The sequence below is a fragment of the Tamandua tetradactyla genome, chromosome 8 (assembly GCF_023851605.1).
Source record: "Tamandua tetradactyla isolate mTamTet1 chromosome 8, mTamTet1.pri, whole genome shotgun sequence".
Lineage (NCBI taxonomy): Eukaryota > Metazoa > Chordata > Mammalia > Pilosa > Myrmecophagidae > Tamandua > Tamandua tetradactyla.
In genome coordinates, this window is record NC_135334.1 from 105,963,186 (window position 1) to 105,981,820 (window position 18,635).

The window sequence follows — 18,635 nt, forward strand, 5'->3', positions numbered from 1 at the left end:
AAAGAAATGTATTGTCACACAATGTCATTGTATCTCTCCCTAACAACATAACGACTGCGCTATTGACATGCAAAAGAAAGTCTATGCTCATTCTCAAGCATAAATTGTCTCTGAACAATTTATATCTTTCCTATACAAAAGATACTTTGTGTAATTAGAAGAAGGAATGAGAATGAATAGAAATTTAAAATGCATTCCTTTATTCTACATAGCTTATTTTGTTCAGAGTATAATTAAGGGAAGGACTTGGCACTTATCTTTGAAAGAGGGTATGGAACTCTTCAATGAATTTTGAATATTCATCCATCAAGGTTTCTGTGGCCAAATGAAGAGCCTAATTTAAATTTTGTTCATGTACATTGAATGCAGCCTAAAAAGACCTGATTCATATTTATTACAGTTTGTACCTAATTTGTATTGCCCTCTTCATTTTATGATACAAATCAAAGACTTCCTCATGCCACCTTCAAAAGAAGGAATCCAAGGAGTTTAAAGAGAAAAGAGTTGTATTTTAAACCACATTTAATGTTTTAAAATGTGAAGTGTTGGATGCAACTGATTTAAAAAAAAATTTTTTTAACCCTTTTAGGATTAAATAAGAAGATATGTTGTTCCATTTGGCATGGTTTCTGGAACGGAGTACATGTCCAATAAATGATCGTTCTGGATCTGAAGTTCTCCCAAACTGATCCAATAGTAGAGGGACAAGTTACCTTCTAGTTCCCAATTTCTCTACCACTATTCACTAAGCAGGGCTCTCAGGCCCATCCCATTTAATGGAATGAGAGTCTCAAAAATGATCTGGAAGCAGGGATAGTGCAATCTGGTTTAATGCCAGAGAGAGATGGCTGAATCAGGAGCCATAAACGAGAACCCAAGCCAGGAGCTGCTGTCCACCTAGAAGAAGCAGGTACTTTAGAGAGTCAGGAAGCCAAATGAAGCAATAGGGCATAACTCTGTGGCCATATAACATTTTTTCCGCTTCTAAGATCCTGTGATTCCTTGATGCTTAACACACAAAGGGAGTGAAAAACCCTAATCTTTTCATAGTGAATTTTAATTTTCCATGTCTCTAGCCTAGCAGATCCTTCATTCATCCACAAAGCAAAGCCATAGCTGAACTTCCTGAAATCTTTTCTCTAATCTATCTTATCCTGAGAATTTCACAGCCTATTACCCCCTCCTAGGAAGGAGAAAGGGGAGCTGAAATTGATGACTTTATAAAGCAGACTCCTGAAATCTGCCCAGACGATGTCAACTAAATGCTCTGTCATTCACTCTTAAATTTTGTAGGTGAAACAAATCTCCTTGCTCTAAATTCAATGCTCTACAAATATTACCTTGTATGGAGTGAAGGCTCATTAAACATTGATGACTGATTACTATCTGTTCTTTATTAAAGGTATAGTAGAATTTATTTAAATTGCGTGATGGATTGCAGTAGACCACAATTTACTTTCATCTCTATATTTATGTCCTTTACAAAGTTATCACTCCCTTTAAAAAAGTATCTATTTCTCCATTCCTTAAATCTCGGCTTGGCTATTTAATTTGCTTTAGCTAAAGAGACACTAGCAAATGTAATAGAGAGGCAAAAAAGTGCTTGCACATTGTGACATCCTTCACAGAGATCACCTGTGAAGAAGCCCAAGTTAGTTTCCTGGATGATGAAAAATCAAGTGAAGCAGGGACAAGCTGCTCCACTTGAGGCCCACTAGCCCAGCCAGCCTATCAATTGTCAGACCCTTGAGTAAAGCCATCTCAAACCATCTAGCCTTAGCTGGCCTACCAGCTGAGTGAAGCAGAACTGCTTTGCTAAAACACAGAGTTGTGAGCAATAAAATAAAATGGCTATTATTTTAAGCCATTACATGTTGGGATGACTTGTACACAACCACAAATAGCAGATACAACTTGTTGATAGCCAATTCTACCATTGTCTACTAGTGTTACAAGGTTTTAACTGTAATAGACAAGATGAAATATCCATTTGCTATATTTGTTAATGTATTTATGTTCATATTGATTTATTCCCTCCTCTTTTTATAAAGAAATTGAGATAGCATAACTAGAAATCATAAAACACAATAATTATAATCTTGAAACAAGGAATTGGATTCAGGTAAAAAAAAATAATTACAGAGGAGAAATGTTAAAACCACAGTAAAGAAAAACACAAACGCACTGGCCCATGCAGTTGATAGAGATGAATTTTAACTTTGGATCTAAACTTCCTGGCAGCCAAATTACATAGTTTTCAATGTCAGGAAAAAATAAGCACATCAGTTTCTCAGAAGAAACAAAGTGGCTTCTTGCACTGAAATCTAAAGATGTTTTTTATGGGGATGCCTCTTACAGAAGACAGGAAGTGGCATGAATGACAGCATTTCCCCAAGCCAATCCAACAGCCACCTTTAGTCTGTAGTGTCCCACAAACACCATGAGTATAACCTGAAAACACAACTTCATGAAGGCAATTCTCAAAGAAGCTTCTGAAACTAATCTAGTTTCAAATTTTTCATGACTCCCAAAGTGGCAGTACTTTGTTATAAGGCAGGAATAGTGTCATGGTTAGGGACATGTGTCAACTTGGCCAAGTGTGGTAGCTGTTTATCTGATTGGGCAAGTACTGGCCTGTCTGTTGCAATGAGGACATTTCATAGGATTAGGTCATGATCACGTCAGCTGCATCCACAGCTGATTTCATTTGTAATCAGCCAAAGGGAAGTGTCTTTTACAATTAGTGATGCTAAATCTAATCACTGGAAGCCTTTTAAGGAGGACTCAGAGGAGACAGGCCCCATTCCTGCTTAGGCTGGTGAGCCTCTCCTGCAGAGTTCATCCAGACCCTCCATCGGAGTCATCAGCTTCACAGCCTGCCCTGTGGATTTGGACTCTGCGTTCCTGAGGTCACATGAGACACTTTTATAAATTTTATATTTGTAAGTGTTCCCTGTTGATTCTGTTTATCTAGAGAACCCTAACTAATACAAATAGCATTTAGAATCAGTAACCAAAAGAATCTCTGATCACTCAGTATTGTTTCTTTTTTCAACAGCTCAATTTCAGTATTTTTGCCAATACAAAATGTGAATCTCTTGGGGGGGGGTGTGGGTTCCCCTCATCAGGAAGAAAAGCAATAAATCATCTACGCTATTTATTGCCTTTGGAGGTAAACACCTTTTTTAAAGGTCTTGCATAGTTCTCTACAATACCACTGAATAACGTTTTTCACCTCCAAAACCTACCTATCCTATGTCTTGTTGTTTCGGGTCTTTGTTTTCTGATTCCTAATTAGTTCAGCTAAATAAGGGAAAGAAAGAAAATGAAACTCTCATTTATTCAGGGTCTCTTATGTGCCAGACAAGCCTTGAACACATTATTTCATTTGATTCTTTTCTTATGAGATGGGTATTATTATTCCCAGTAGACAGATGAGGAAACTGAGGCTCAAGTGAGTTAAATAATGTGCCCAGGTTGAAAGTAGCAAAACTGGGATATGAACACTGATCTTTCTAATTCCAAAGCCCATGTTTTTTTTTTTTTAATTGAAGGTATTATCAGTGATTAAAGTATTTATTGCTGTAAAAGTTCCTTCTTTAAGATAATATTTTTGCATTTTAATAGGAGATTCCAATAGCTTAAGGCCAAGGCATATATAATGGGAATTTCTGGTGCTTGATCCAAAGTAGGAGGGGTAGATAAGGGATAGGGAAGAAAGAAGACTGAGATTTTTTGCCATGGGAGATCTGTTGGACCAAATCATATCACTTGGGTCTATTAAACCAGTATTCTAGATCTATGCTATCAATGCTACTCAATCATGAAGAAAGGCCTATTCTTTAAAATGCATCATATGTGTCAGTAAATGCTATATCATGAACTGCCAGATAGAAGGAGTTTGATATTTTGACCCTCCTTGTGTTGCTGATGCTCAACTATTTAACTTCTATAAAAAGGGGATGAGGGTGAGTAGTAGGTTAATATTTCAGTTACTCTGAAAGTTTATTGAGCTATCTTGCCAAATCAAACACACACAAACTCCTTTTTGTGCCCTCAGATAAGAGTGAAGTGGATTTACATAACTTCTGAGCTCTACCTTTAAGCTATTAAGTAATTACAAAGCCAGAGTCAAGATTGAACCAAAATTTGAAAGTTATTAAATCCCCATTGCAAAAGCCAACTGATTTGTGGTATATTGTATTCCAACAGCTATTAATGTAAAGCAGCCTGCTTTCTAGTTAGCTTTTCAGATTGGGTTCGGTTTAAAATTTTTTTAATGACCATGGAAATGCATATTATGTTAGAGGAGAAACTTTGATACCTGTCTTCATCCACCTGTTTCACTTTGGAGAAAACCAAGATGTGGTGCTAATTCTATTTGGAATGCATTTAGCAGTGTTTAGCCACCCATGGAAATGTATAATGTTGGAAGAAATGTCATATGAACCAATAATTGACCATTTCAAAAATCGATTAAGAAAATCGCACATAACACAGTTATAGCCTGTGACCCTACAAATACCCAGCAAGGGCTTGACCATTTTTAAATTATACCTGCATAAACTACACCAGTCCTGAATGGATTATTTGTTTTTATAACAAATAGCTGCTGTAATCAACAGGGAATGAGCTAATGGTAATGGCATTATTCTTCCTGGGATAGCATGAAAATAAAAATAACTATGGGCTATTGTATTAAATATGGGCTTATTAGATGTATAGCATTTAATAAGTTGTTACTCACTCATCAAATATTAATGAGTGAGTGTCTTAAGCTCTAAAATAAGGTCATGAACAAGACACAAACCTTGCCCCTAGTAAATGGAATTTATAGTTGAGAAGACATAATGTTCATTTCATGCTGTGTGCATTATCAAATGTTTACCAAAGAAATTAATGCTTAGGGAAGTTAAGTACCTTTCCCAAGGTAAGAAGGTATGGTAGTTTGAAGCTGTTATGTACCCCAGAACAGGCCATGTTCTTTTAATCCATTCCTGCGGCTGTAGACCTATTATAGGTTGGGCCTTTTGATTGGGTTATTTCAATTGAGAAGTGACCCATCTCATTCAAGATGAGTCTTAATTCCCTTACTGGAGTCCTTCTTGAGGGAATAAAACACATATAGAAGCTAAGAGAGGAAATTCAGAGAAATTTAGAGAAAAAGCCAGAATCAGAGAAGCCAGAAGCTGAAGCAATGAAACCTGGGAGAGAAGGATGAGCAGACATCACCATGTACCTTGCTATCTGACAAAGGAGTCCAAGTTCACTGGTAACCAATCTTCAGAGAAAGCATCATTCTGTTGGTGCCTTTAATTGGAACATTTTCAAGGCCTTAGAACTTTAAAAAAAAATAAATTAATAAACTTAATTTATTAACTTAAATTTGTAAGTTAATAAATCCCCATTGTAAAAGCCAACCCATTTATGGTATATTGTATTCCAGCAGCTTGGGCAAACCAGAACAGATTTTAGTACCAAAAATTGGGCTGCTAAGAAGGAAATACCAAAAATGCTGTGGCTTTATCAATGCATAAGGGGAAGATTCTGAAAGAATTATGAGATGCTTGATAGAAAAGGCCTAGATTTCTTTGAAGAGACTGTGATGGAAATATGGATTCCAAAAGTACTTCTGATATGACCTTAGAGGAAATGATGATTGTATCATTGTGAACTGGAAGAAGGGTGACCCTCATTTTAAAATGGCAGAGAATTTAGCAAAATTGAGTTTTGACATCAGATGGAAAGCAGAATTTTAAAATGATGAACTTGGATATTTAGCTGGAGAGATCTCCAAATTAAATATGGAAAGTATGGTCTTGCTTCTCCTCGCAGTTTATAGTAAAATGCAAGAGGAAAGGGATAAGCTGAGAGCTGAACTCTTGGGTACAAATAAATCAGAAATTGATGGTTTGGAAAATTCTGGGCTTACAGAAAGTGAGGCCCCAGAGAATAGTGCCCCACGTGAGGATTTAACTGAACATGGAAGCAGTCAGCCATTTCACTGTGAGTCAGGAATGGAGATGGAGTCATCCAGAAAAAGATTTGTGGAACATCCTATTGTCCAATAGTTGGGACCCCTGTGTGCTGCATGCAAAATCAACAAGTTTGTTGTGAAATCTGGATAAACAGAACCACTGCCAGCCTGGACTAAAATGGACAGAAAAGGGAAACACTGAATGAAAAATGACTTCAAAGGCAGAACCATGGAAGCTGAGGTCTGGAGCCAAGACATCTTGGGCTAGGAGAGCAGACCCATATGTGTGTGAAGGGTGAGATGCCCAGAGCTTGCAAAGGGCAGGCCTTACATGTCATTGCTCAGGAAGAGTGCTGTTGCCCCAGGTTTCAGAGATGGTGGAGCACATTCCCCAGAGACTGAGAGTCTGACACCACCCCACGTTCTGAAGGGATTAAGCCACTGTCATGGAGATTGTGGAGAGTCCTGCTGCTACTCTGATGCTTGAAGAGGGTGGAGTCTAGAGTTCAGTTTCCATCCCCACACTGCTTGCAGAGGGTGGGGCCAAAAGTAAGGCTGTCTCCTCAATGCTTGGAGATGTTGGAGCCCTCACCTCAGTGTTTGGAGAGAGTAGGGCCACTGCATAAGCCTTGGAAAAGGTGGAGCTGCTGCTCTGTCAAACCTGGACAACATCATTCTATTGATGACTTTCAAACTAGGAAATCTAATGAAATATGTTCTGCAGGTTGGAAATGCTTGCATCCAGTAATCCCTATTTTCCTTCCAGTTTCTCCTATGGAAATGGGAATATCCATCTCTAACTGTGCCTCCTTTGAATATTGGAAACAGACAACTCTGGACCGACGTTTCACAGGTCCAGAGGAGAATTTTGTTCTAGGACAGACCACATCTGTAACTGATTTGGATGATACTTTTGACTTAATATTGTTACTAAAATGATTTAAGGCTTTTGAGATGTTTAATGGACTAAGTGGAGTTTGCATATGAAAAGAATATGTCCTTTTGGGGTCCAGAGGATGGAGTGTGGTAGTTTGAAATGATTATGTACCTCATGTTCTTTTAACCCATTCCTGTGGGTGCAAACCTATTGTAAATGGGAGTTTTTGATTAGGTTGTTTCAATTGAGATATGGCCCACCCCATTCCAGGTGTGTTGTAATCCCCTTAATGGAGTCCTTTATAAGGGGATAAAACACATACAGATGCTAAGAGATGAAATTGAGTAACACCTTGAGAAATTTACAGAAAAAGCCAGAGGCAGAGAAGTCAAAAGCTGAATCAACAAAACCTGGGTGAGAAGGACCAGCAGACATCGCCACATGCCTTGCTATCTGACAGAGGAGGTCAAGCTCACTGGTAACTGATTTTCAATTAAAGTGTCATTCTGTTGATGCCTCAATTGGGACATTTTCAAGACCTTAGAACCTAAATTTGTAAGCTAATAAATCCCCATTGTAAAAGCCCACCCATTTCTGGTATATTGCATTCTGGCAGCTTGAGTAAACCAACACAGGAGAGCCAGGAATAGAACATAGAATCTTCTGACTCTAATGATTATGTCCCTAATTATATCATCAAATTGCTCTTCTCCGTATATTTGTGCTATTGACGAAATGTCTCACAAGCCTTATTATGTTCCAAATTTTCTAAAGCTTTCTTTTCCATTTCCTTAGCACATTCATTCAACTAGCCAGCATCCAGTAGGTGCTGGGTATTATTCTAGGAACTGGGGACATGATATCCATTAAGAGTGCTCTCTGTGGTGAGCAGAGTGCTGGTATTTTCTCTTCTTCCTCTGCTCATCTAACTCCAACTATAGGACACTTTTTTAAAAAAACAACACAAATTTATTATGTTAAAATTCTGGAGGTCAAAAGTTATAAATAAAATCACGTGTTGGCAGGGTTGTATTCCTTCTGGAGGCTCTAGGGGAGAAGGCCGCATGCCTTCTGAAAGCTGCAAGGCAGAATCCATTTTTGCCTCTTCCAGCTTCTAGAAGCTGCCCACATTCCTTGGCTTATGGCCCCTTCCTTGCATCATTCCAGACTCCACTTCTCTCCTTACATCTCTTTCTCTTTGACTCTGACCTTCCTGCCTCTTATTTATGAAGTGACTTGGGCCCACTCAGTTAATCTAAGGTAATCTCCCCATCTCAAGATCCTTTTATGTATTCACATCTACAAAGTCCCTTTTGCCTAGAATACTTTTTATACCTTCTCTTACATTAAATGGAAGAAACTCTTTACATTTCCAAGCAATATCCATTTTGGTGTTTATCAGCACAGCAACACAGTACCTGCCATATTTTTGCTAATGTCATTTAATGCTTTTGAGAAAAGCACTCCCATTTTGACTTTCAGCAATTAGGCAACACTTCTATCCATGAAAGTCTTTTACTGTGTATCTATTTTGAGCTCTGGTGAACTTCATGTCCTAAGACAGCGGACAAATATTGTAGGACGTTTAGAGATTTTTCATTCCAACTGACCTTGCCTTTCTAGTGTTGAGAAAATGGATTTGAGAGGTTTTAGCATATCTAGAGGCACATCAGTATTAGTGAGAAATCTGTAATTAAGATTTCATAAAATTAAAGAGTTAGGATTTTTAGAGATTATCCATCCCTGGGGTTTCAAAACTTGGCTATGAATTAAAATCACCAAAGGAGTCCAATAAAAACAGAGAGCTACCTTTAGAGACAGAATGAGGCCCCAAAATAGACCCATACATGTATGGTCAATTGTATTTTGCCAAAGGTGCTACTTTAGTTTCCTAGGCTGCTCAAAGCAAATACATGAAATAGGTCAGTTTAAACAATGGGAATTTGTTAATCATGGGTTTGAGGTTGGGAAAATGTCCAAATCAAGCATCATAAAGCCAATGCTTTCTTCCTGAAGACCAACTGCTGTTGAGCCTTGACTCCTCTGTCACATAGTAAGGCGCATTCATGGTAGTATGTGCTGGCCTCTCCCTTTTCTTCTGGGTTTCATTGATTTCAGCTTCTTGTGTTCCACGGTGTTCTCTCTCTCTCTTTCTCTCTCTGTTTGCTTCTCTGTCTCTGTCTTTCCCTCTCTGTATTTATTCCCTTTATAAAGGATTCCAGTAATAGGATTAAGGCTCATCCTGAATGGGATGGGTCATGCCTTAACCCAAGTAGCGTCATCAAAAAGTCCTACTTACAATGGCTACGCACCCACTGGAATTGATTAACTTTAAGAACATGTGTTTTTCTGGGGTACAAACAGTTCCAAACCACCACAGGTGTTAGAAATTAACTTGAAATGAACCATGCACCTAAAATGTAGGAGCTAAATCTATAAAATATTTTAAAAGGAAAACATTAAAAAAAACTTTGCCACCTTAGGGTAAGCAAAGATTTCTCCTTTAGGGCACAAAAAAGCACAAAATGTAAAGAAAAAATTGATAAATTAGGCATGATTGAAATTAAAACATTTACTCTTTGAAAGACAGTGTTAATAAAATTAAAAAGGCAAGACATGGTCTGGGATAAAATATTAGTAATGACATATATGTGCAAAGGATCTCTACCCAGGATATATAAAGAACTTTTAAAACTCAACATCAATCCTGGACCATGCACAACAACAAACAAAAACAAAAACAAAAACAAAACCTCAACATCAAGACAAATAGTGAAAATAAAAATGGGCACAGATACATGACAAAAGAAGAAACACAAATAAGAGATACGAAAGGTCAATCAGCACACAAAAAGATGCACAACATCTTTGATTACAAGGAAAACAATAATGAGATTCTAGTAACATTTAATTGAATGGCTAAAATTAAAAAGTCTGACAATGCCAAATATTGGCAAAGAAATAAAGCAACTAGAATTGTCACATATATCTAGTTAGACTTCTAAACAGGCACAGCTACTTTGGAAACAATTTGGCAGTATCTATTACATTGATATTTACCACACAATCCAACAATTCCACTCTAGGTATTGGCTGAAGAGAAATGAAAATGTCTATAAAAAGACTTGTAAATAAATACCATAGCAATGTTAGTCACAATAGTTCACAACTCAAAACATCCCACATTCCATCACTGAGTGAATGGATAAACAAATTGTAAATATCCATGCAATAGACTATTACTCAGCAATGAAAAGAACAAACTTCTGATATATATGGAAATATGAATGACTCACAAAAACATTATGGTCAAGGAAAGAAGCCAGTCACATGAGAGTTCATACTATAGATTTCATCTATATTAAATTCTAGAACATGAAAAAACTAATCTATAATAACCAAAAAAAAAAAAAAAAAACAAGATCAGTGGTGCCATGGGACTGGAAGGGGACAATTGGCTACAAATGTTCCAAGAGAAATTTTGGAGTTTTGTAAATTGATTGTGACAAGTACACGGGTGTATAAATTTTTCAGAAGTCATCCAACTATGCATTTTATTGTATGTGAATTAAACAGAGGTCTGTATACAAATTCAGATCTATTAAATCAGAACTTCTTGAAAGGGTATTGGAATGTGGTTTTTTTAAATTCCATCAGCAGTTGGTTCTGATTTAGCCAGGTATGGAAATAATGACACAGTCCAACTTGTGACACAGGGCAGGCATCCCTCGGCCAATGACTCCTGAGATGGTGATGCAGCTTGACAGCCTGTCTCATATCCACCTCCCTTTCCATTCTCTTCCTCAAACTCTTTCTCTCTACTGAAAGTCAGTTCCATTTTAGAATAGCTCTTTCTTTACTGCGGCATACACCTAATCTTCAGTCATAGATTTTTATGGTCACCTGCCTTTCTCTGTTGTTTCTGCTCTGGCAATTTAGACGCCTTTGGAATTTTCTAGAAGTAGCTAAGTTTGATTCAAATACATGATCTCTCACATGTTTAAATTAATTATTCATTTAATATGTACTGCTTACTAACCTTTCTCTTGACATTGTGCTAGATGCTTGTATGGAATAAAGAAGAATATTTATAATTATGGATACAGTGCATTTGCCAGGCCTGGGCTGGAATATGTATATAACATAGGAAATAATAAATAAGGTTAATGTCTGTAAGAGTTCCCTTTCTGTTAGCAGACCAAATTAAGGCTCCAAGCCCTTTGTATTGATGACTCAAAAAATCTCTACAGACTCTTCTTCCTGTTGATTCATTTCAAAGGTAATACCTAATCATATTGGGAATCAATTCATACAAAGTCTCACTGGTTCTTAGTGTCTATTTTCACTCCTCTCCCTTCCTGTTCAAGAAGTCCTCAATGGTCCTTGCATTTCCTGTCCTACAGCAGAGTTCCCACTTAGACTTGCTTTCTCCCCTTGAACCACAGCCTGTACCCAAGCTCCATGCCTCTCTGGTCAGGGAGGCAAGATCAAGCTGACAACCATAACAGGAAAGAGCGAAAAGTACTTTTATACATGAAAAAGCAAAGTATTCCAGGAGTACAGAGAGCAGATTATTTTACAGTTTGTAATGTATCTTCCACTTACATTAAGTCATTTGAGCTGACCTGTGATAGTAGCCAACATTTATTGAATTCCCACCATGTCTAGATATTGTGCTAAGCACAGTGCATTTTGTAAACCTCATTTAATCCTTACAACAATAATATAATGTATATTGCACGTGAGTTATATTTTACAGATGTGGAAACTGAGTCTAGGAGAAATTAAGTAACTTTCTTAAAGTCACACAGCTAGTATGTGATAAAACTGGGATTTTAATCCAGTTATATGTGATATAACAATTCAAGTTATATGTGACTTGACTATCTTAACTGCTACTACCATTAATAACCTTAGCTTAGTGATGACCTGCTCTCAAACAGACTAATTTTTATTTTCATTTCATGCTAATCATAAAATGCTTTAGCTAACCTCAAGAGGAATTATTTAGTGGAGAGTTCAACTAAATTAAAATGATGTAAACTTAGATCCCCTAATATTTCATCAATACTAAGTTACCTCATATTGATAGGTTACTATCTCCACTGCAAGTGTACATCAAGAAATACCTTCTCCATCCTTCAGGCCTTTTCTTCTCCATTTTCTACATTCCCAATATCCAGTCTGCATCTCCGTCCAACAAGCGTTTTCTTCCCTTTAGAGGGGAAAGAATAATAAAAGTTAATCAATGACTCCTTAATAAGACTGAGAAAACAAACTTTAACAGGGGAAAAGACACTTGCAACCCATATAAATAATTTTGCCAGTATTTTCAATTAAGTAAGAGATGACTACTATTTTGATAAACCTTGAAATCTCAGAAGTGTAGCATAGATACAGTTAATTTCTTGCTCACTTAAACTCCAGTACATGTTTGCCTCTAAACAATTTGAAGCAATTGCCTGGAAGAGGTCTGCTTCTCATTCTTTCCTTCTGCCATAGAATAGCATGTCCTGGACCTCGGCTTCTTCTTCAGCATGGGCCCCACAAGAAGACATGAAGCAGAGCTGCAGTTACCCACAGCCTGCATGTTCATATGTACTATGAATAAGAAGGAAACATTTGTCTTATAAGCCGGTGGGACTTGGGGTTCATCTGCCATCACAGCAAAACTGACTAATACAGTTAGAAAACTTTATGCAGGCTACCATATTCTTCTTGTTGGGTAACACAAAAGCACATTTCTAAAAGTCCCTTAGAAAGGTAAATTTGTAAAGATAGGATTTTACCTGGGCAGATCTGTGAGAGAAAAGTCCTCAAACAAATAACCCATGTATAAGCACTGGCCCAGACAGTCTTGGATAAGGGTAGGGTCTAAAGGAAAAGATCCAAAGGTAAGTGAACTTGTAAGAGTGTTGCTGATTGCCTATCCTACAGTTATTTTCCTTCCAACAGTAAATTAATATGCATTTATTAATACCTCAGAGGATTATGATTGCATTCATCAGATCCAGAGGTGGACATGATTTGTCTAAAGGTAATCTTATCTTAGGCCTAACCAGTCAGCACATGGCGTTTTTCAGGCCACACAGTTGGGTTAGTAATGAACGTGTGATCTAATTTGAGCCAGTGCGATATCAAGGGATATTTGCTAGAGGTTTCTGGGAAAGATGCGTTTGTAGTTTTAAAGAAGAAATCATCAAAAGAGATAGTTTTTTTTTGCTCTGTACCTCTAGACATTTGCTGGGCCTCTGTGGGGGCTGAGACTGCTATGTTGTCTCACTACTTGGCTGAGAACAAAACCACATAAAAAGAAGTGAAGAGCTGAGAGTCTTACATAGAAATGGAACAGTTTCCCTGAATGAAGCAAGCCAAGCCACAGCCCTTTCTCTGGACTTCTTTCTGTTCTATACAGCAATAAATCCATTTCGTACTTTAAACCAGTTTAAGTTGGATTTTCTCGTCCTTAAAGCCAAAAGCATCCTAATGGATAATAATGATCAAGATGTAGGCTCTCCTGGGCTCAGTATCAAGTCATTGCTCAGAGGACACAGGCAAGGGACAGGGGCCTGCATGACTCTTCACAAAATAATTAGTAGCAAAATAATTTCACTTCATTTCAGGGGCTTAGTCTGAATTGTCACCACTGTCCCTGTGTCTTCTAAATATAATTCCGTCTTTACATAATGTCATGTGGAATCTGTTTAGTTGGCCTCTTAACTAGAAATATCTTTCTGTGACCCTGGCTTTAACTGCTGGATTTATGCCCTTTGAGGCTTATTCCTTTGGCTCTTTGATTCTCCTAAGACTCTTGAAAAATGGAAACATTATTTTCTTTTAGAGATAAGGAAGCTGAGACTCTGAAAACATCAGTAACTTGTCTCAGGATCATACAAGTTGTAAGTAGTAGAACCAGAATGAATATACAGAACTTCTGTGGACTCCATAACCCAGTTCTACTTCTATATTCATTAGTGTAAGCAGTTCTTTCATTTGTAAAAAGGGGGAGGGGCTGTGAGGAAGTACAACATAAAGACAAGATAAAGTGTTAAAAGATGCATCTCTTTAGAAATGAAAACATATCTGTTAAAGGGCTTTGAATATCAGAATTTCCTCTTTATATGTGAGTTTCCAGATTGCTGTGTAGAGAATCAGAGGAAGCTTATGCCTGAAGGAGCATTAGAAGACATAGTGGATGCACATCTCCTGCAAGGTATATTAGTTGCCCAGAACTTCAGGCAGCCTGATAAATATTCATACTGTTTCCACACCTCCCATCATCAAGAAACTCCTATTTTCTCCTCAACCTTTAAAACCTAGTTCATATATCACCTTCTCTAGGAAGCTTTCTCATGTTGCCCCAGTATCAGGTACCCTCTACTTTGTGCTCTCTACACATCTTGTGAGAATTTTGTGAACAAATCACGAGTGACATTTAGCACATAATTTTGTGGTTTTAATTTTAATTGCTAGACTAGGAGAACCTGAAAGAAAAGAAATGTGTTTTGCACACCCTTACATCTCCCACACCAAAATGAATGTTGAGGGATAAGAAGAGGAGCCAGCAGGTCCCCAGGTACACTTTGGCATATCTTTGTTTTGAAAGAGGCATTTTCTTTAAGAAACAAATAGTAAAAATGGTCACATGGTGATAAGAACCAATAAACACAAACTTGCATAATAGTATAGCATACCTAGCTGTTACTGAGCAGAGATTAATAAAGAGATATTTTAAAAGTTGAGGTAAAAAAAAAAAAAACAGTTGTGGTAGGATTTAGGAAATCCTTATGATTACTAGCAACAACAGATAGGGTTTCTGATGCCTTAGCTTAAGGGACAAGGAGAGAAATCAGTTATCAGGTTGAAGAAAAAGGGGATATTAGGAAAAGGGCACATGTAGTTCCTGCAGCTTTAATAGAAGGTTGCTGCCAACTCAAAGGTTATCCTGAAGAAAGCGAGGGGAGTAAGCACTTCCTAGAACTCTCACCCTGCCTCCAATTCTTTTTACTAGTGCCTCCTATTGACCAAATCTCTCCTGAAGCCAGAAGACAAGGATTTCGTTGGTATGTGGCACCCTCCCTGGGCCAGAATAGGGTAGAAAAGGGTGGAGAGTGGATCTAGGGGAGCAAATGAAAGATAACCAGTACATATTCCATTAATAAGTTCAACCCCTCCTGTGCCCTTTTCAGCACAGGGGCAAAACTTGAGGCTTTATTTCAATTGACCACTCTGCACTTCCTATAGATCAGAGTAAAAGAAATATCAGCAGTCAAGGCCACAGGTGGGAGTAAATACCTGGTTGGAATTATGTATAATCCAGATCATCCCAGTATACTAGGCATATCTAGACATCAAGAGGCAGGATTTTAACAGAGACTTCCAGATAATGCTACAATAGTATACCCCTTCTGTAATATTATTCAAAAACAACAAAAACGAGGAAAAAGACCATACCAAAGAAAAACAGAGGCATTTTTCAACAAACTCAGTGATGGGTGAAATGACACAATAATCAGCATCAGCAACTTGGCAGGATGGCTGTCATTTTGCTTATGATGCTGCTGAGCTGAGGAGACTCCTGCTGGGTTCCACGATAAAGAGAATGAGGACCAACAATGAGATGGACTCATTCATTCACTTAGACATTCCATAAAAACTTTTTGAATGCTCCTCATGTGTTGTGCCGTGTGCTGAGTACTGGGGAACAGAACATTCCTAGTATATGGCATCACGAGTAGAGTATCAGCTATCCACTCTTAATTCTGATATTGGCTGTGTGACTCTGTCCAAGCACACAACCACTTCTCTGGACCTAAATCTCCTCACCTGCAAAAATGATTGGTATCTTATTACAGCTTCAAGGTTATTTCAGATAAAAACAAAAACAAAAGCAAAAATATTATAGAGAGCGGACCACATGGCAGGTACTGTGCTGGGATTGAGTATATATGAGAATAGGTTTGGGGGATTTCTATAGTGACTTTTCCAGACTCTTGAAATGCAATCCCATGCCACCATATAAAAGATGACATTCCTTATTCACTCACTCCTGCATTCCCTCGATCCTGAGTATTTCTGTTGGCCAGTGGGCCCTGGAGACGAACAGATCAAATGGTCCTCAAGGAACTGAGAATCTATTAGAGAGCCATCAGATAAACTCGCAGGCTAAGCACTGAATGGAGTTGAGTACAGAGGTAGCTCAATTTAGTGTTGAAGAATGTAGATTCTGAAGTAAAAGAGAGTTAGGCTTGAATCCTGCTCTGCTCTCTGGTTATTTTGTGTCTTTAAGAAAATTTACTTTCCTAGTCTGTAAAATGTACAATAGCACTATGTGAGGACTAAGGAGCTAATGAATATAGGTTTTTAGTAAGGTTTATACTTTGCCAGCACTCAATAAATCCACGCTATTCAAGATACAGGAAGCCAAAACCAAGACAGCGAAGGGGATGTTGTCGGAGGAATGAGGAAAGGCTTCAACAGTGCTTACCCAAGGGAATGGTGGCAGCTAAAGACCATACGTGACTAAAATTAGGAACAACAGCTCAACTTCCTGATAATTGAATTTTGGAGTTATTGAGATAATTAATTGGTTTTGTTTTTTGGGGAAAATAACTCTCAAGGTTTCATAAACCTACATTTATGCCATCTTAAACAGCCATTTGATGACTATTAAAAACCTTAATCCTTAGAACATGATGTCCTTTCTATATTAATGAAACTACCTTAATATAAAAGGTAGTATTTTTTTTTTTAACAACGAGTGGGTCAAAGAAGAAATTGCAAGAGAAATTAGTAAATACCTCGAGGCGAATGAAAACGAAAACACAACATATCAAAACTTATGGGACGCAGCAAAGGCAGTGCTAAGAGGGAAATTTATTGCCCTAAATGCCTATATCAGAAAAGAAGAAAAGGCAAAAATGCAGGAATAAACTGTCCACTTGGAAGAACTGGAGAAAGAACAGCAAACGAATCCCAAAGCAGGCAAAAGCAAAGAAATAACAAAGATTAGAGCAGAAATAAATGAAATTGAAAACATGAAAACAATAGAGAAAATCAATAAGACCAGAAGTTGGTTCTATGAGAAAATCAATAAGATTGATGGGCCCTTAGCAAGATTGACAAAAAGAAGAAGAGAAAGGATGGAAATAAATAAGATCAGAAATGGAAGAGGAGACATAACTACTGACCTCACAGAAATAAAGGAGGTAATAACAGGATACTATGAACAACTTTACGCTAATAAATACAACAATTTAGATGAAATGGACGGGTTCCTGGAAAGACATGAACAACCAACTTTGACTCAAGAAGAAATAGATGACCTCAACAAACCAATCACAAGTAAAGAAATTGAATCGGTCATTCAAAAGCTTCCTAAAAAGAAAAGTCCAGGACCAGACGGCTTCACATGTGAATTCTATCAAACATTCCAGAAAGAATTAGTACCAACTCTCCTCAAACTCTTCAAAAAAATTGAAGTGGAGGGAAAACTACCTAATTCATTCTATGAAGCCAACATCACCCTCATACCAAAACCAGGCAAAGATATTACAAAAAAAGAAAATTACAGACCAACCTCTCTAATGAATATAGATGCAAAAATCCTCAATAAAATTCTAGCAAATCGTATCCAACAACACATTAAAAGAATTATACATCATGACCAAGTAGGATTCATCCCAGGTATGCAAGGATGGTTCAACATAAGAAAATCAATTAATGTAATACACTGTATCAACAAACCAAAGCAGAAAAATCACATGATCATCTCAATTGATGCAGAGAAGGCATTTGACAAGATTCAACATCCTTTCCTGTTGAAAACACTTCAAAAGATAGGAATACAAGGGAACTTCCTTAAAATGATAGAGGGAATATATGAAAAACCCACAGCTAATATCATCCTCAATGGGGAAAAATTGAAAACTTTCTCCCTAAGATCAGGAACAAGACAAGGATGTCCACTGTCACCACTATTATTCAACATTGTGTTGGAGGTTCTAGCCAGAGCAATTAGACAAGAAAAAGAAATACAAGTCATCAAAATTGGAAAGGAAGAAGTAAAACTCTCACTGTTTGCAGACGATATGATACTATACGTCGAAAACCCGGAAAAATCCACAACAAAACTACTAGAGCTAATAAATGAGTACAGCAATGTAGCAGATTACAAGATCAACATTCAAAAATCTGTAGCATTTCTATACACTAGTAATGAACTAGCTGAGGGGGAAATCAAGAAACGAATCCCATTTACAATTGCAACTAAAAGAATAAAATACCTAGGAATAAATTTAACTAAAGAGACAAAAAACCTATATAAAGAAAACTACAGAGATAGGAAGATGGCGGCTTAGTAAGATGCGCAGAGCTTAGTTTCTCCTCAAGAACAGCTACTAAGGGAGTAGAAATGATACAGAACAGCTCCCAAAGCCACAACAGAGATAAAAAAGACAGCGTACCCCGTCCTGGAACGGCTGGCTGGCTGAGAGAACCTTCTCTGGTGAGATCGCCGAGGGGCGCGGGCTTCACTGGGCGGGGCGGCAAGTGACCGGAGTCACTCCCTTCCCCCTTCCCGGGCCAGCTGGGACAATTGGACAGGCGGTCCCCTCAAACCGCGGCGGCTGGCACCCACACCACGCGCAGCCCCCCGGACCAACTGAGAGAATTGGATCGGAAATCCCCAGACCGCAGAGAACGGTGACGGGAGGGGGGACCCCTTCCAAACCCGTGACTCCCCGGGAACGGTGCACTCTCCTGGGCGGGCTGCTGCGGCTG